Source organism: Peromyscus maniculatus, chromosome 16 (assembly GCF_049852395.1).
Source record: "Peromyscus maniculatus bairdii isolate BWxNUB_F1_BW_parent chromosome 16, HU_Pman_BW_mat_3.1, whole genome shotgun sequence".
In the NCBI taxonomy this organism is placed as follows: Eukaryota; Metazoa; Chordata; class Mammalia; order Rodentia; family Cricetidae; genus Peromyscus; species Peromyscus maniculatus.
In genome coordinates this window covers 58764884-58784113 of record NC_134867.1, presented here as the reverse complement: position 1 = coordinate 58784113, position 19230 = coordinate 58764884, and the positions used below count along the sequence as shown (strand labels likewise).

At 48.5% G+C, this 19230-nt stretch overlaps 2 long non-coding RNA genes across 2 annotated transcripts in view; one reads left to right on the top strand and one right to left on the bottom strand.

The window, feature by feature from the left end:
* LOC121823259 (uncharacterized) overlaps positions 1–19230 on the bottom strand; it is a 67699-nt gene that overhangs the window by 28900 nt on the left and 19569 nt on the right. Inside the window, exons 2-3 of the long non-coding RNA XR_013045136.1 lie at positions 7196–7315; positions 6076–6203 (exon numbers count right to left, since the gene is read on the bottom strand). This is a non-coding gene — a long non-coding RNA (uncharacterized LOC121823259). The remainder of the gene's footprint in view (positions 1–6075; positions 6204–7195; positions 7316–19230) is intronic.
* Positions 9543–16401, top strand: LOC143268921 (uncharacterized). The gene is made up of 2 exons (XR_013045137.1): positions 9543–9906; positions 13089–16401. It is a non-coding gene; the product is annotated as an uncharacterized LOC143268921 (long non-coding RNA).

The window sequence follows — 19230 nt, the reverse complement described above, 5'->3', positions numbered from 1 at the left end:
GGTGGAAGCTCCACCTCAGCCGCTGGCACCCTGGCATCCATAGACCCAAAGAGTCTGGGATGTTCTGGTGGAAGCTCCACCTCAGCCCCTGGCACCCTGGCATCCATAGACCCAAAGAGTCTGGGATGTTCTGGTGGAAGCCCCACCTCTCTGCCCAGACCCTGCCCCTCAGAAAGTCCTGCCAAACATGGCTCCTCCCCCAGAGATCCTCAAGACCACGCCCACAGGGAATTTAAACTGCATCCCAGAAAACAGACACGTGGTTCTTTTGGTCTCTCCTCCCTGTCTCCTCTCTGGGGGACTGGAAAATCACCAGGTATGGAATTCCTCTCAGATGCCTGCCCTGAGGAGGTTTCTCCCGGAGTCCTGGGGAGGACGCTAGGAGCAGCGGGGTCACTAATCTGGGGACATCAAATGAATCTCCTCACATGCACTCTTAGGTCCATCCACTTTATTCCTCTGAGACAAAATTCTGTCTACACAGCTTCAGTTCTGTCCTTCTCCTCCTGTCCCCTCACAGTTCTAAGTCCTGTTCACCCCGTTCTCATCTTCATCTTCGTTCCTGTCTCCATCCTCGTTCTTTCCTCTCCTCCCTCTGTGACCTGTGTCCATACACCTACCCTCAGCCATACTCTAACCCTACCCCTTTCTGGTCTCGCAGGGTAAGTCTGGTTGGTAGCTAGGAAACCTGCCTCATAGCTCGATGCACCTGGTATGTAAAAACCCTTCTGTTCTAAAAAAAGTTGCTCAAGGGTACCACTTGGGCTGTGAGAGAAAGGGGGGTCTGAGCTTAATTTGCACAAGAAGCAAGGCTATGTACCTAACATCCATCTGGCCTAGGTGGTGTCTCCATATGGATTTTACCCAGCAGGTGGAGCTTATTCTGTCGGCCATTTGTCCTTGGATGCGTTTGTCCAGAGCTGGCCCTGGCTTTGCGTGCTTGCCAAAGGAGATAACTGTAGATGGTAAACATCTGAATTCTAATGCTAAAAAGAAGCAGAAAGCCTGGAAGCAGGAAGCCTTGCCTGTGTGACTGTATACAAATACTTTATATTAGGATAATCAATCCATACTGTTTAGAAGTTCTCAGGAAAAGAATCAATTGGGAAAGCTGCCATAGTGCACAAGAAAATCATTGCAGGAACTGGCATACATATATAAGCTAATATCACCAAGACTCCATGAGGCTTGGCTTTTTCCTCTGGAAGAGCCCTGCTTCTTCCAGGCATTAGCCTTTGCTATTGTCAGCTGAATTCCTGCTTCATATTTCTGTGGCCTGCAGCAACCCAGAACTACTTTACCCATTAAACCGGAGCTTTGTCTATTTCAATCTGATTTGGTCTGATTTGGATTGCTGCATCGGTGGCGAGGCTTATTGGAGTGCAAAAACTTTTTAGGAACCTAGTACTCAGTATGACAGTAGGAAGAGAGAGGAATCTATGGAAAAGGACTAAGTCACGAGGGCCCACCACTCATGAATGAGATCTGTGCCTTTATAAAAAAGGCTTCAGCAAGCTCCCTGTCCCCTTCTGTCATGTTAGGGAGAAGCAATAAGTTGTCACTTGTGGGGCAAAGAGCAATCCCTTACCAGCTAGCCAAACAGCAAATCATCTTGGATTCCTCAGCCTTGAGCAATATGAGGGATGCATAGCCTGTCCCTATAAACTATTCAGTTCAGTCTAAGGTGTGCTGCTATAGCTGCCTGAACAGACTAAGACCATTTGGTCTTATGACCCAGGCCTTACTAGATATATGAGCTTCTTATTCCTATTAACGAGTTAGTCAAACAGGAATGATGACTCATTTTCTCTCACATCTGAACTGTGGGATGGTATCAAGTGTGGCATGACACTGTGCTTCACACCAGAACATTGGTAGGAGGCTCCCACACCAGGAAGAAGTTCCCAGGAGGAAACAAACCATCCTGTGGGTCACCAAGCCTCACCCAGCTGTGGTGTGAATTCCTGTGAACTATTATTTCTTTTAAAATATCATAGTTTCTAAAGGGAAAAGCAAATGGTAACTGATAGGTGACAGGTAGATAGGTAGGTAGGTAGGCAGGCAGACAGATAGACAGACAGACAATGTCTTAGGGTTTCCATGAGCAAAACAACTTGGGAAAGAAAGGGCTTATTTCACTCACAGTTCCATGTAACAATTCATCAGCAAAAGCAGTGAGGGCAGGAACTCAAGCAGGGCAGGAACCTGGAGGCAGCAGCTGATGCAGAGGCCATGGAGGGGCGCTGCTTACTGGCTTGTTCTCATAACTTGCTCAGCCCACTTTCTTATAGAACCCAGGACCACTAGCCCAGGGATGGCACTACCCACAGTGGCTGGGCCCTCTACTCTCAAACACTAATTAAGAAAATGCTCTACAGGCTTACCCACAGCCCAATCTTATAGTAGCATTTTTTCAATTGAGGTTCCCTTCTTTGAGATAACTCTAGCTTGTCTGTCAAGTTGACATATGACTAGCCAGCACAGATAGGTAGGTAGGTAGGTAGGTAGGTAGGTAGTTAGATAGATAGTTAGATAGATAGATAGATAGATAGATAGATAGATAGATAGATAGATAGATAGATAGATAGATAGATAGATAGATAGATAGAGTGAGCTGGGCATTGTGTTCATGACTCTAACCCAGTCCTTGGGTGGTATAGACAGAGGATCAGGAATTCAAGGTCATCTTAGACTACACAGCAACTTTGAGAACCATATGAACTATAAGAGGTCCTGCTTCGGGGCTGGAGAGATGGCTGGAGAGGTGGCTCAGAGGTTAAGAGCACCGACTGCTCTTCCAGAGGTCCTAAGTTCAATTCCCAGCAACCACATGGTGGCTCACAACCATCTGTAATGAGATCTGGCGCCCTCTTCTGGCCTGCAGGGATACATGCAGACAGAACACTGTATACATAATAAATAAATAAATCTTAAAAAAAAAAAAAGAGGTCCTGCTTCAAATAAAAGATACATACATACATACATATACATATATATATTACACAAACATCTCTTCTCTTGGTGTCCTTGAAGAACTGGTTCCAATACCCTATGCAAACATTAAAACCCATCACATTCAGATCCTTAAATAACATAGTGTAGTGTTTTCATATGATCTACTTACATGCTGCTTGCTGTATATGCTAAATCAATTGCAGACAACTATAAAGCCAAACCATTTCCAAATGGTAAATCAACAGTTGTACACCATCATTTAGGGAATGATGAAAAAAACAAAATCTGTGTATGTTCAGTGCAGATGCAAGTCTTTTTTTAATAATTTTTTATTTTTATTTTATGTACATTGGTATTTTGACTGCATATATGTCTGTATGAGGATATCAGATCCCATGGAACTGGAGTTACAGACAGTTGTGAGCTGCCAGGTGAGTACTGGGAATTGAACCTGGGTCCCCTAGAAGAGCAGCCAGTGCTCTTAACTGCTGAGCCATCTCTCCAGCCCCTAGGTGCAAGTCTTAAAAAATATTTTCTGGCCAGATGGTGGTGGCACACGCTTTTAATTCCAGCACTCAGGAGGCAGAGCCAGGAGGATCTCTGTGAGTTCAAGGCCAGCCTAGTCTACAGAGATCCAGGACAGACTCCAAAACTACACAGAGAAACCATGTCTCAAAATAAACCAAAAACAAAAACATATATTTTCTGCCTGGCAGTGGTGGTGCACACCTTTAGTCCCAGCACTCAGGAGGCAGAGGCAGGCAGATCTCTGAATTCAAGGCCAGCCTGGTCTACAGAGAGAGTTCCAGGACAGCCAGGACTGTTACACAGAGAAACCCCCTCTTGGAAAAAACCCTTTTTTTCTATTCTTGCCTGGTGGAATCTGCCAATAGAGAAGCCACACCAAGAGAAGGCCGAGTCTATGTGGATGTGTGCATGGGGTGGGGCAATGGGGAGATCTTGCTTTATGAGATCTTATCAACAAACTGCTGACAAAGTTCACATGAAATGCCCTTGGCAATTCTGCATGATTGTCCTGCCATAACCACTCAGCCCACATAACTAGCCCAGGGTCAGGCTCCATAGTGCAGTCCACAGGGCAATGGTAATTTGACACCCCTTCCGGTGGTCTTCCATAATAAAAGAGTCATCACAAACTATTTCTGTTTCTAGGACTGACCCATGTGCTAGTAGTCACAGTCAGCCACACCCACACAGTCCTCAAGCAAAGGCTTTTGGCAAATTCCCCATTTACTTCAAGGCCTGATCTAAGACGGACTTTCTTAGCAAGGCTCCAATGGGCAAAGCCACAGAAGTTCTCTGTTCTCTAGACAATAGAAATGGAGATGGGGGAGAAAGAAGGGACAGGAGGAGGAGGAGGAGCAGGGGAAGAGAAGGAAGGAAAGAAGAGACAAGAGGAGAACTGGAGGGAGAGTGGGAAATATTTCCAACTGTTCTCTCCCCTGCTTGTGTCTAAATTAAATCCAAGAGTTTCATTGAAGCCCAGTGTGGTGCTGCACACCTTTAATCCCAGCACCCGGAAGGCAGAGGCAGTTGGACTTCTGTGAGTTCCAGGCCAGCCTGGTCTACTACAGTTCCAGGGCAGGCAGACTACATAATAGAGAGACCCTGTAGAAGAATGAGAAAGAGGAGGAGGAAGAGGAGGAGGAGAGGAGGAGGAAGAGGAGGAGGAAGAGAAGGAAGAAGAGGAGGAAGAGGAGGAGGAGAGGAGAAAGAGGAAGAGGAGGAGGAAGAGGAAGAAGAAGAAAGGTTCCCTTCCTGATCTGGTATTCTGCTACCTTACAGGAAGAGTGGACTCTGCAAGGATGTTCCCTCTAAAGGTGACACTTGTTCAATTTTCTACCTTTAATCCAAGTAAAGAACGTGCCATCAAATGTGTGTGGTGCTTCATGAGCTGCCCGCCGTCTGGAGATGTTGGGTTCCTCTGTGTGTCCTGTAGCCTTATGGAGTGTCTACTGCCAAGGAGGACTCAACAAACAGTGAGCTGCTCAGTGAGTGATTGAAGATGCTCTTGGATAGATGAATGGATGGATGGGTGGGTGGGTGAATGGATGGATGGATGGATAGGTGGATGGATGGATAAATGGATGGATGGATGGATGGATGGATGGATGGATGGATGGATGGATAAATGGATGGATGGATGGATGGATGGATGGATGGATGGATGGATGGATGGATGGATGGATGGATGGGTGGATAGGTGGATGGATGGATAGATGGATGGATGGATGGATGGATGGATGGATGGATGGATGGATGGATGGATGGATGGATGGATGGATAGGTGGGTGGGTGGGTGAATGGATGGATGGATGGGTGGGTGGATGGATGGATGGGTGGATAGGTGGGTGGGTGGGTGAATGGATTGCTTCTGGAGTTAAGATCAAGAACAAATCAGAAACACAGTGTGCACTAATTGAGATCCAGGAGTAAAAGACTGCTGGACACAAATGGAAGACCTGGGGAGAGTCTGGCTGAGGGACTGTAGTGCAGCTCCCATGTGACAGCTACAATGGGTTTGTCCTGGCAGGGCCCCTCTAAAACTCCTGACTTCTTTTTTTCTTTCATTTCCTTTTTCCATTTTCCTGTGTGTTTGTACACATGGGTGAGTTTAAATAGAAGAATTAGGGTAGGAGCAAGAGGTGTGCATAGTTAAGCCTTCTCGGAGACATGGTACCTCACGTGGTTGTCTCAGTTCCAGCTCAAGAAGGTGATTAGATAAAAAACTGTTAACCAGTCCGGCGTCTTGGCACATGCCTGCAGTTCCAGCACTCGGGAGGTAGAACAGGAGGAGCAGGAGTCAAAGGCCTCAAGTACAGAGTGAGTTCAAGGTCAGCCTGGGCTACATGAAACTGCTTCCAAAAAATGATCTACTAGCCATTGCCAAGAGCAGCAGAGACCAACCTGGTTCCTGCAAGGTGATGTGCTCTTGAGTGTACTGTTCTCACCGTAAATCACCCTTCTGCCTGCCTGAGAGGCCTTGCTGCCCTGGGCCCCAGGGTGACTGCAGGTTTAGAGAGATGACTGCTCTTGGTGCCTTGAAGGAAGACGAGATCCTCAGTTAAGGAGACAGACCCTTCTTTGTGACTAGCATACCTGTGCAGAGTCAAGCAGGAGTCTGACCCAGAGCAAAGGAGACACACATAAAATGAAGGCAGTGAGGCCAAGCTTGCATCCTGGGACTCAGCGCTCTTTATCCAAAGCAGCTTCCAAGTACCTGGTACCTAGACAGAGAGCATGGTCTGTTGTGAGTAACCCCTGAATTATCCATGTGCTGATATACATGAATATCAGTGTCTTAGGCTTACTACTGCTGTGACGAAACACAATGACCAAAGCAGCTTGGGGAGGAGAGGGCCTGTTTTGTTTATTCTTCCATATCACTGTTCCTCATGGAAGGAAGTCAGGGCAGGAACTCAAACAAGGTAAGAACCTGGAGGCAGGACCTGATGCAGAGGCCATGGAGGGGCGCTGCTTACTGGCTTGCTCAGCCTGCTTTCTTATAGGACACAGGACCACCAGCCCAGGGATGGCCCCACCCACAGTGGTCTGGTCCCTCCCCCATCCATCACTAATTAAGAAAATGCCCTACAGGCTTGCTTACAGCCTGATCTTAGGGAGGCGTTTTCTCAATTGAGGCCCCCTCCTCTCAGATGACTTTAGCTTGTGTCAAGCTGACATAAAACTAGCCAGGACACCAAGGTCTAGCACAGTGCTGGGCCCACAATAAACACCCAGGGTGTAGCATGGATCAGTGAGCACATTCAGAGCAGCAAAACCACTTCAGGGATGTCAAGAGTGATCGCTGTCTGACCGGCCCTGCATCTTTTGTAGTGCAGAATTGCTGTGTGTCTGAAAACAGGGCTTTGTGTGAACACCACATCAAGGACTGTGCCACTGTCTACACAGAAGGTAGCCAGACAGTAGGAGCTGTCACCCAGGCTGTGTCAAGAGGGCTCTGCCACCACAGCCATTGCTCCTGGTCCAGTTTGGTGTGTGTATACAGGTCAGAGGAAAATGTACCTGAGTCAATTCTTTTCCTCTACCACGTAGGTCCCAGGGACTGAACTCAGGTCACAGGCTCGGTGGCAAGTGTCTGAGCCATCTCATCAGCCCGTAACTGTGGTGGATCTTCTTAGCAAAAGCTAACGCATGGCTATCGACATAAACACTCAAGACACAGCTCTCACCTCAGAGGAAACAAGAGATGGCTTACTCTAGAGCCAATTATGAGTGACTGCCACCCAGGAAAGCAGACTCCAGTTCCTCCAAACACCATGCTCCACCGTGGTAACAGCTTCATGAAGGGCTGTTGGTCTCACTGTAGTCCTAGAAGCTCTGGGACAATTTTATTAGAGTTTGAAAGTCTCCACAGCAGCAACAGCTAGGGAAGCATGGAGGAGAGGGAGGGCGTGGAGGCCGTGCTGTGTAAGCTGCTGTGGCGGACAGATGCACGGTGGAGAAGCAGCTGTGCAGTGAGGAGGAAGGCTGGAGAGAAGAGTAGGCAGGCTCCAGGTGTATGAAAATGAAAGCTATGCCTTTCTGAGTTCGGACCTACCCCAGCCTCAAGACTGCTCGGCTTGTAGGTTGTACTGGAGGATGGGAGTTCCTGGAACAGCAGGTCCAGTATCTCATTAAAGAAGAATTCCTCCACCCATCTCTCTATCAGGCCTTAAGGTGAACCTGCCTTTCTGGGGTGGTCCTGCCTTCCTGAAGTGTGGTCCTCAGCCAAGTCATTGGCCCCATCCAACTGGAATGTTAGGACTCCATTTGGACAGAGATTCTGTTCTTCGAACAGGCCCTTATTGCTACTCTAATTTAATCACCCCCCTAAAGAGGTAACCCCAAAATCATTTAGGGATCAGATTAGGAATCAGAACCCTCACACACTTTTGGTATTTCTAGCCTCTGGCAAAGAAAAGGCTGCCAAGAGGCCCGAGGATATGTCTGATTTTGAACTGAGGAATAAACTAGTTCATTTTCTTTGCGGTCTTTTACCCTAGACTGCCTTCTCTGCTTCTGCCTCCATTCTCATCATCCCCATTCGGAAGAGGTAACTGCCATTATGGGACTGGGGAATGACTGACCTAGCTCCTTCCTGCTGAATGGGGGCATAAGGTGTAGCAGCTGGGGTAACCCTGCACTGGGTCTACCTAAAAGTCCCCCAAGTACATCACTAGTTCCCTTTGTCTAACAGCTAGAGTCATCAGACAGGAAGGAGCCTCAGTTGAAGAAATGCTTCCATGAGATTCAACTGTAAGGCTTTTTCTCAATTAGTGATAAATGGGGAAGGGCCCAGCCCATGGTGGGTGGTTGGTACCATTCCTGGGCTGGTGGTCCTGGGTTCTATAAGAAAGCAGGCTGAGCAAGCCAGGGAAAGCAAGCCAGTAAGCAGCACCCCTCCATGGCCTCTGCATCAGGTCCTAACAGGATCTGACACCAACACCTCTGAAGAGGAGCTTAGAGGGCATGCACCAGCCTTAGCTAATAACTAACCATCTCATATCGGAAAAACCTCTCCTTCTGTGGAATTTTCCATCAGACTGGCTAGCAATATCTGATACCAGTGAGCTATAATGAAGTTGAAAAATCAAGACTGAGAGTGTAAGAAAGGAAGGCTAAGTGGAAGGGGCAGAGGGCGCACAGTGTAACACAATATTAACATCCTGATGCCACAGACACTAAAAGGCATCAGTCAATACCTTTGATGCCCAAAATTCATGAAAAGCAGGGTGTTCTCAGCCTTGATTGAAGCACTCCATGAGAGAAGAATAGCACTGACCACTAGGAGGAACTGCCCTCAAACTCACTTCCAAGAAACCTTTCCAAGGCCTTGCATGTAAACAGCTGTTATCATTCAAAGCCCATTCACCCAGCCCTCTGGAAATGAGGCTCCTCAGGAGAAATGTGCCTCCATTCCGCGAAAATAATGCGGTGTTCCGCGAACAGAATGCGGTGTTCTGGACCTCCTTATTTTCATATAAACAGCCCTTATTGAGAATGGTGTGCTTAGCACACGCTACTGACACAGACCACAGTGGATCTGTTTCCATCCTAGAAGGTTCCAACAGCGCAGAGGAGGTTCAGAACAAAAAGCCCCTAACAGAGGCTGGAGGGATGGCTCGGTGATTAAGAGCACTGGCTGCTCTTGCAGAGGACCTGGGTTTGGTTCCCACCGCCCACACGGCAGCTCATAAACCACCTGTAATTCCAGTTTCAGGGGGATTCTGAAGCCCCTTTCTAGAGTCTGCAGGAACTGCATACTCATGGAACATACATGCAAGCAAACACTAATACACACAAAACAAAATAAAATAAAAAGCCCTCATAATAAAATGTCCTCTGCTTCCAAGTTCTAAATGCGGGCAATGAAAAGGGTGCTATGAAAACATCATTAAATTCTATTTTAAGGACCTGGAGTCAAGGGAGGAGGACGTGTTAAACTAAATGAGAACAATAAAACCCCAGTAGGTTGGACAGCAGAAGCTGGCAAAGTATTTGTACAAAGAAACCTGACTGTACCGTTTCCTAAATCCTGCCTCAGTGGGAGAAAGCAGCATGGTGTCCGCAAGCCTAGAATGCACACCAGTGGCCAAGGGGCAAAGCAACCTCTGCATGGTGACTTTGACTCTGTCTTCAGAATCCCCAGGCCTGCAGACCACGCCCACCTTGAGATACTAAGCCCACACGTGTACTGACAAATGGAGATACCCAGAACATTTTCTGCCTCTCTCTCCTGCTGTGGGGTGTTCTGTATGCTGTGAATGTGTTGCTCTGATTGGCTGATAAATAAAACGCTGATTGGCCAGTATCCAGGCAAGAAGTAGAGGTGGAATAAGCAGACAAGGAGAATTCTGGGAAGGAAAAACAGAACTGAGGAGGAGATGCCAGTCAGCCATCCAGGGAGCAGCATGTACTGGCACACAGGTAAAACCACGGAACACATGGCAACATATAGATGAACAGAAATGGGCTGAGTTTAAATGTATTAGTCAGTGATAGGCCTGAGCTAATGGCCGAGCAGTTTTAATTAATATAAGCTTCTGAATGATTATTTTATAAGTGGCTGCAGGGTCCGTGGGGCTGGGCAAGACAGGAAAACCTTTCGCTACACTCCCCCTACCCCCTGCCCCCCCCCCGCCCCCACACCCTTCTACTCTCCTTCTATATTTATTAAATATGATTTAGTCCAAGCTGTGTTTTAGGTATGGATTAGTGAGCCTTTTGTCGCTGTAATAAAACATCAAGACTTGATGGAGGGAAGGGTTTTTTTAGCTTACAGGTCACAGTCGTCACCCAGGAAGTAGGGCAGGAGCTCAAAGCAGGAAGCTGGAGGCAGGAACTTAAACAGAATCACAGAGGAACACTGTTGACTGGCTTGCTCCCCATAGCTTCTTTAGGCTGCTTTCTTATAGAACCCAGGGCCACCTACTCAGGGAGTAGCACCACCCACAGTGGTCTGGAACATCTCACTTTTATTATTATTAATCAATTATTAATCAAGAGAATGCCCCATATACACACCCACAGGTCAATCTGATGGAGGCAGTTCCTCAAATGAGGGTCCCTCTTCCCAGGTGACGCTAGTTCCTATCAAATTAACTGAAACCAACCAGCACAGGGGTTTCCTCTAGATATACCCTTCTGGACTCAAAGCAGGTACTCCTGGGCCTGTGTAATTCAGAGACCTTGAGGAAGGGCCTACAGCACCTGCTTATAACCTAAGTGGCCCTTGGTTTTGTTGGTTTGTGTTTCCGAGATAGAGTTTCTCTGTGTAGCTTTGGAGCCTGTCCTAGAACTCACTTGGTAGCCCAGGCTGGCCTCGAACTCACAGAGATCCACCTGCCTCTCTGCCTCCCAAGTGCTGGGATTAAAGGCATGCACCACCACCGCCTGGCTCTGAGTGGCCCTTATAAAGGTGAGTTATACCATCTTTTCCTGACTGGGCCACTGCCAAGGTCAGAGCCAGGCAGTCTAGGGTTTCAGATATAAGGTAGGGCTGGTGACTCTATGGGACCCACAGCTGATGGATCTGAATGTAAAATAGAAAAGGAAAGGAAAGGACATGACTGTCCTAGGTAAGGTGAAAAAGAAAGTTTATTGTAGACAAAAGGGAAAGTATAGGTAGAGGCAGAGACATCTGGGAGAGTCCAGAATGGACATGACCAGGCTGAGCTGGGCCATGGGGGGAGACAAGAGAGAGGGAGCCAGGTGCAGCAGCCAGGAGGCCAAAGGTACAAAAGGGGCAGGTAACCAAAATGGCTGGACTACATAGGGAAGAGCCTCCGGGGGAAGGGCAGCCCAGCCACTGGGCTGGAGAGTTCAGGGTAGAGGGCTGGGCACGTTAGCCATGCTCTGTACCAGGTAGGGACTGGGTTAAGCTGAGAGAACCTGAAGGCCAGGTCCACTTTGATATATGAAATAGGCTGCTCAGCCATTTGTCCCTGGTTTGAAAGATTGAAAGTTAACACTATCTGAGACAGTGCAGCACACAGCACATATTCTCACACACACACACACACACACACACACACACACACACACACACACACACACAATAACAGTAATTTTTTTTAATCCGACAATTCCCAAAGGCCCATGGGTAAGTGGAGCTGGCGAATGCTGCTCTACAGAACGTGTGTTCCCAGGTCCTCGTTGCTGCCTACTGGACACCAGAGACACTTCACGAATCTCCATTACCGACCAAGTCCTATAGAGGTGAACTTGGCAGCCCCTGATGTAAGCCTCAAGGGTTTGACTGCCTTCTGGGATTGTGAAAAGGAATGACTATCTTTCCCCTTATGGTAAACCTACGTGTTTCAGTACTGTCTCTTGTCACTCACCCGTGTGCTCGGGATGCCAGATGATGCACACTGGCAACCACCACCTTCCGGGGCAGGCTGCAACTGGTCTGTCCATGTACAAAACAATGAATGATCTTCAGAGTTCTCGGGACTTTGGAGGTTGCTTTAGGACTTGTGCAACGTTGGGAAGGACACTGGTCTCAAGTCCGACTACAAGGGACAGCGGAGAATTATACCTAGGTCCATCATCCAGCCTGGCCGCACTGGTCCAGCAGAACTCTAGCTGCCAGCATTCACTCAGAATGATTGATTATCAAGCGGCAGCTGATTCCGGCTAAGCTGACCTAACAAGATTCTTGCTAAAACTAGGCTCTTGGGGAGATGTCCAAAGATGGGGCACCTAGTTGGAGGAGCCTGGCTAGTGTTTGGCCACATCCCTGTCACACACCTCCCTCTGAAGGACCACAGCAGCAAACCCAATCTTTCTCTCATAGTTCTTCTGGCTGAGATGGGAAGGGGAGAGGGTGATAAGGGAAGGGAGGGGGAGGGGGAGGGGGCACCCTGAAAGTCAGGGCAGATCCCAGAGCAGCAGGGCAGGTACACAAAAGGCTGTGCTGAATGAGCAGAGAGATGTTTCCTCTGTTGGCTCACGCCAACAATAGGAAGCTGGGGTTCCCCGAAGGCCACAGTGCTTCAGCCCATCGATTCTCTACTAAGGTGGGGAACTCACAGCTCAGCTGGCTGGAAGCATGGCAGCTCCAGAGTCCAATACCAGAAATACCAGGCTACATAGCTTTGTGATTTGACCACAATAATAATAAAAAAAAAAAAAAAAAACCTACAAGAATGCCTAAAATAAAAAGGCTGGTGGGTAACTTCCTAAAGCGAATCCCATTCCCTTCATCAGAATGGCACAGCCCTGGAAGACACTGGAGAGGGACTTCCCACCGTGTATCTTTCAGAGAAGACTCAAACAGAAGCAGGCTCCCAGGCCACCAGATACACACAGAGCCAACAACTTTCCCCAGAGAGAATGGATAGGGCAGAAAGCAGCATCATTTCTCTTGGTAGTCATCCTGGACTCTACACTCAGTTAACACAAGCAGGATTCCTCCTCACCAGCTCTGCAGCACATACAGCTCTCTGGGGCTGTGGGGGCTCAGAACACAGGAGGGACTAGATGGGCAGCCAGCAGAATGAGAAGTGATTGATGGTAACACAAGCCAGCATGCATCAAGCATGTCCTCTGTGAAATGCTCCATGTGAATCATTTTGTAAATATTGATCTGTCTAATCTTCCCCCAGTGGAGCAGGTTCTGGGGTTCGAGCATTTCCCTCACTCCGGGCCTCCCTGACACGACCGGGATTTGAACCTGTCTCTGTGAATGCCAGAACACAAGGAAAGAGTAACAGAGAAAGAGAATCAGAAGCCAGCGGGAGAACAGGAAAAACCCAAGTGACTGTAGACCCCAGGATCGGTCCAGGAGAAGCAGTGCTGAGCTGTCTCTAGGACAGAGACGGAGCCTCAGAGGGGCTGAGAAGATGGCAGCAAAGGTGACATCCCGCTGCAGCCCGATGGCCCACGTTAAACTGTGTGACCGTGAGAAATGGAGGTCAGTGGAGAGAGAGGAGGAGGGACACCTCCACCAGGAAGCCAGGCTGCACCACAGGAGCCCAGCGAAGCAAACGCTTTGATGTGGAATTTTACTGTAGGGCCAAAGAGTAAGAGGAAAGGCACCCAGAGCCCAGACTGGGAGTCCCCTTCCCACAGATGTGGCAGACACTGCCTGGCATGAGCCATGCTCCCCAAATCTGCTCTTCTCCAGCGCCCCTCCCTGCAGCATCATTAGGACAAAGGCCACACTGTTGGTGCTCTTGATGTCCCCTACTGCTGCCAACACGCTGGAGCACATTTGCAAGTATAATCTGGCCAGCCATGCGCAGCAACTCTCTACAGGACAAAGCATGTCCTGTGACCATCACTCTGGGTTTCCTGGGCCCCCACGAACTGCAGTCACGACGCTCTGCATTGCTCCCGAGGCTTCCCAATGCTGCCGACAACACACACTGGGATAGAGACACCGCAGGGAGACGGCGGCTTTCGGTCACGCTCCAGCCCCCAGGTCTTTGACCTCCACCCCGTCAACGTGCTATTCTGATGAAACCTGCACATGCAAAGATCAACTCCTGTCGCCCTTCCAGGGCCCCAGCATGAGGGAGGCTCTCCTCTCCCAGACTCCTAACTTCTAAGACCACAACTTTAGGAGCAGCATGATGAGACCTTGGTACCCAAACAGCTCAGGAAGAGAAGAAATGAAGGAACGACCCTTTTCTTTCCTCCCTCCTTCATTTTTACCAACAGAACAGTGGCCAGATTTCCCTGAGATGACCTGAAGTACAAGAAAGGCCAGGGACTAAATTCAAGATAACGATAGATTACTAGAGAACACCCTCAGCTCCTCCACCCCACCTCTTACCCTAGCCTTAGCACAATCACCTCCTCCAGGAAGTCCACAGGGCTGGAAAGAGAATGAAAGAAGAAAGCCCCAACTTGAGTGGCAAACTGAGGCCTGGTTAATCAGATCTTTGAATATGACCCCCAAATTATCCTTGCTCCATTAAAGAAAACCGCTGTCTGGTATTTCACAAAATGAAAATGAATAGCAACTGTACATTCAAATATAGTTTACACTGAACTAAAGTGACTGAACATTTAAGAGTGAAAACAATAAAATTGACTTCCCTGTTCTGGGTTTTTTTCTCCTCCAGCATTGGGAGGAAGCTGCCAGCACTAAATTGAGCTAGAGAAAGTGTGAAATGCAAGGGGGGGCAGGCCTTTAATCTCCCCCCCCCCCATGAGAACTACTCAGCAAAGGAGAGAACATGAAAGGAGGAGGAGGAGGAGGAAAGAGAAGAAAACAGGGAGAAGGAGTCTCAGGCTCTGACCCAGGTCACCACTACCTGGCCTGGTTGCTCCCTGTCTCTCAGGGGCACCATTTCCCCACCTGCAAAGCCCCTTCCTCTTGCAAACCGACCTCAGGAAGGTCAGGAGGTGCATGGGTGGCACACTGGCCAGGTCCCCAGGGTTCTGGCTGCTATGTCTTTTTAGATGTTAATTCTATGGTCTACTGAAAGGCTTTGAAAAGAGCCGCTTGAGTAATGAAAGAATCCAGTGGGGTTTAAAGTCCTGGCAAGCTGCTGCCGCTCAGTCCCCGGAAGGGACAAAAGCACGCTGCAGAACGGGTTTGGCCTGGCACTGAAACCACTGGGAGGAGAAAAGGTTTGCAGCGGAGGCAGGTGTCACTTCCAGAGGGAACTTAGCAAGGGGCCAGTTTCCCAGTCTAGGCCCAGGTCTCCTGACCGCATCTCATTCCCCCAGACAGCAGAAGGAACTGCCAGGAGAGAAGGCAACATTTCAGTATTTAAGATTCCTGTTCGAGCAACAGAAGTTTTCTAGGATTGCACTAAATACATCAAGTTCTGCTGTAGAACTGTTTAGCCAAGCTCGTCCACGTTGGAGTCTAATCATGGAATGTCCTTTTCATCTGTGAGATTACAAGTATTTGCTGGTCAAGGATCAAGGAAAACAGGATGAGTCCCACAGGATCTCTGTTCACACAGTGAATGGCCGAGATTGGAGGGCACACCAAGAGGGATCCTCTCAGGGGCTCAGCCCAGGCTCAGATGCGTCAGCCATGGAGGAGCTGTTGGCAGCCCCAGGCACCCCAGCCACCCCAACCCCCTAGCCAAGCCCCTCAAAGGCACAAGGGGTTCAAATGACTTCTCCCCACCCTCTCTGCTGCATCCCTTTAATACAGTTCCTCATGCCGTGGTGACCCCCAACCATAATACTATTTTGTTGCTACTTCATAACTGTAATTTTGCTACTGCTATGAATCGTGATGTAAATGTCTGATGCATGACCTCCCAGGGAGCCGTGACACACTGGATGAGAACCACTGGGGCGGAAGGGTTCACTTAGGAGAGCACAGCAGGAGCCAGACGCCCTTCAGGTGTTCCTGCCTCCTGCAACAACGTTCCTAGAACTACTGCTTTGAGGAGAGGGGTCCCTGCCCCGCCTGACCAGTTTCTCCTTCCTATTCTCATCATTATCCTAGCTTAAGGCCAGAGATCAGAGTCCCCTAACATGACACTTCTGGCCTTCAGCCAGAAATGGCCAAGGGCATTTTCAGCCTATGGCTGAGGACATGAACCAAGGCCATCTCTGAACTGGTTGTTCCATTTCAATCTTCTGCCCTTATTCCTTTTTGAAGACGTCACCCTAACTGCCATTAGAGAATTAGGACAATGATCTTTCTGGCTTCTTCAAGCTGAGTGGAGCGGTCGGATGTGGCAGGTAAGTGTCCCAATCTGTGTTTGCCAGCCTAGCTCTGGCTCATTCCTTCCCCCGCCGATTGTCACTCTTCAATCGACAGACAGCTCATCCACCTTCCCAACGACCAGCAGTCCATCTGCTTCTTACTTCCCGATGGGTTACGGCGCATAAATTACTTAGATTTAAACCACTCCTGTCGCTTTTAGTTATATGCTCTGCTTCGATTCGCTCTTGGTTGACTTTAAAATTTACCACCTTTAGAAGCCACATAGTTAAGCAAAATACTATCCGACCATAGTAAGTGTTGCCATGTAAATCCTCTGACACGCCACTCCTGATCAGAATGTCTTCTGGACTGCCTCTCTGCCAACCCCCACCCAGGTCTGTGCAGTGGGCCACGTGTGACTTTCATGTCAAAGGGCCAAAAATTCCACCTTCCAAGTTGGGTGGGTAAGGAGGTGGGAAGGTTATCTGGGAGGAGTTGGGGGAGGAGGAAAAAAATAATCAAAATGTATTGTATGAAAAAAAAAAGTTAATAAAAAATTCCACCCACTAATCATGCTAGTGCCACCATTTTCTGACCATGTGTCCTGTGATGAGCTATGGAGTTTCACTATGCATGTGAAGACCACCCATCACTTCACTTTTCCTTACCTCCAATCACCTTGCCCCACCCTTTAGGCTCATAAGTAGCCCTGAACCCTATCCTTGGAGAAGAACATTTGAGACCGGCTGTCCTATCTCCTCAGGCTTGACTCATTCATAAATAAATTGGATTTGGTACTAGAGGTGGCTCCGCTATGGTGTTCTGTCATAGCACCCCAACTCAACTAAGACCACGACGCAATTAGTGGTATGCACAGACATAAATCACTATTAAGAACAGTGTTGTTTCTGGACTTCATCATGTGACTCCTGTTGAGTCTCAATAAAATGGTGAAGACATCTCACTTCTACACAAGCCTCCCACCACCACACTGAACACTGAAACAGACGTTTACTGGGGGCTGTCTGGCAGTCTGGAGGGATGGGAAAGTGGCCCATACACAGTGAACTCCAGGGAGTCCCCGACTTCTTCCACACTCCTCCTTCAGCTTAGCCCAGGGCCATGTCAACTCCTCTGCCCTCACAAGTCCAGTGAAGACTTCCCCATGGCCATCAGCAATGTCCATCCCTGAGGTTTACCTTGGTCTCTGATTACCCTAGTCATATGGGTAAATTCCATCTTAAATTATCCTGGGCAGTGAGAATAGCAGAGAGGATGACAGTGCTTAGCGAGGGAGGGAGGGAGGGAGGGAGGGAGGGAGGGAGGGAGGGAGGGAGGGAGGGAAGGGGAGGGAGGGAGGAGATACATAGGTGTACATTAGAAAACCATGGGATATGGATGGTTTTTTGTTTTCTAATTTTTAAAATTCTAACCATGCATTGCTCTTTCAATAAAAAGGGTGGCATTTTGTGTTTTATGGCACTGAAACCACATGCTATAGCAGGAGGCGTAAGCAGTACCCACCAGCTCTCAACACATCCTGTTTGATTTTGATCTTGGGTCACCCTGCCCTGGTCTTGGGTGATTTACATGGTTTCAGCTTTCATATTTGTCCAGGTGGGCGGAATAGTTCAAGCTCTGGTACCCACACCAGCAGAGGATGTGGGCTCTGCAGCACTGTACGCAGCTGGGCAAAGCAACGGTGACACCCGGGCTGCTGGCGAACTGCCTCTGCATACTCCTCATACTGCGTTTGGAAGCCCTTAGAGAGGGATGAAGAGGCCCTGCTTCAAGGTCGAGTGATGGCAGCATGGCCAAAGACCCATTTGATGCAATAAAATGACTCCACACAAGCTTCGCCAACTTTGTCCCTCTAGGAACCACTGCAGCCTTGACTTAATTCATGTCCCACCCTAGTTACTGCTCCTGCTTCCCTGTGTGCTGTGGATGTCTTTCTGTATGTGTTGCTCTGATTGGTTAATAAATAGTCATTTGACCTATGGCAAGGCAGCTTAGAGGCAGACGGGAAATCCAAACAGATAGACGGGAAGAGAAGGGAGAGGCAAGGCAGACGCTGCAAGCCACGACCAGGAGAAGCAAGATGTAAAGATACCGGTAAGCCACGAGCCACGTGGCAAAGTATAGATTTTTTCCAGCTACACCTGTCTCTGCTTGAGATGGCCCAGAGTTGTTGCTATAATTTTAAGTCACATGAACATTGATTGACTCCCATTCTGTACTCAGCTTGATACCCAACATTGCCATGACCAAGTGCTACCAAAGAGATTTATTTTTGAGATGGGTCTCTTCAGTAGTCCTGGCTGGTCTAGAATTCCATAATATAGCTCAGACTAGCCTTGAACTCGTGACAGTTCTCTTCCTTCATCCTTAAAAATGCTAGGATCACAGATGTGAGTGGTACCTTGTGCCTTATGCCAAAGAGAAAATTGGATGTGGCTTAGGAGATTCCAAGAGGTTTCCCTGAGATGCCAGGTGACAAAGTCATGGGAAGATGCAAGCCATTGGAACAGGCAAGACAACGGTTTGCCTAAGGCTCAGAGGCAAGCAGAAAAATTTACAAGGAACCTCCTCTCAGAAGCTTGAGTAGATGCTTAAGATACACTTTTGAGAGAATAGACAGGAACTGAGACTTCTGGGGTATGATAGCAGACTGGAAGCCACCTCTGTGTGAGCCAATAGAAGAAAAGCATCCTGATAAGTAAAAATAGGCTCCATCCCAAAGAAAGAGAAAAAGCCTCAGAAATTCAGAGTCAGCAGACAGCTGGAACAACATGCAGAGACAGGGCAGGGCATCAACAGAAGAAAGCCAGAAGGAGTCTGATCCTGAAGCACCCGGAGGGAGACCAAGGGGAAGCCTCCCCCAAAAGGTGAGCCAGACAGGCCTGGTGAACAGACACTTGCAGTCCCACCGATAAGCCTCCAATCCAGCTGTGGTTTTTGACGAGACAATGGCTTCAAGTGAGATAGATGGTCAGCAGTGGAGGGCTGGGGCCAGACACTTCCTCTTTTTGTCTAAATATTTATGTAATGCGCATGTGTGTTTGTCTTCATGAGTTTGTGTACATCACATGTGGGCAGGAGCCTGAGGAGGCCAGACAAGGTGT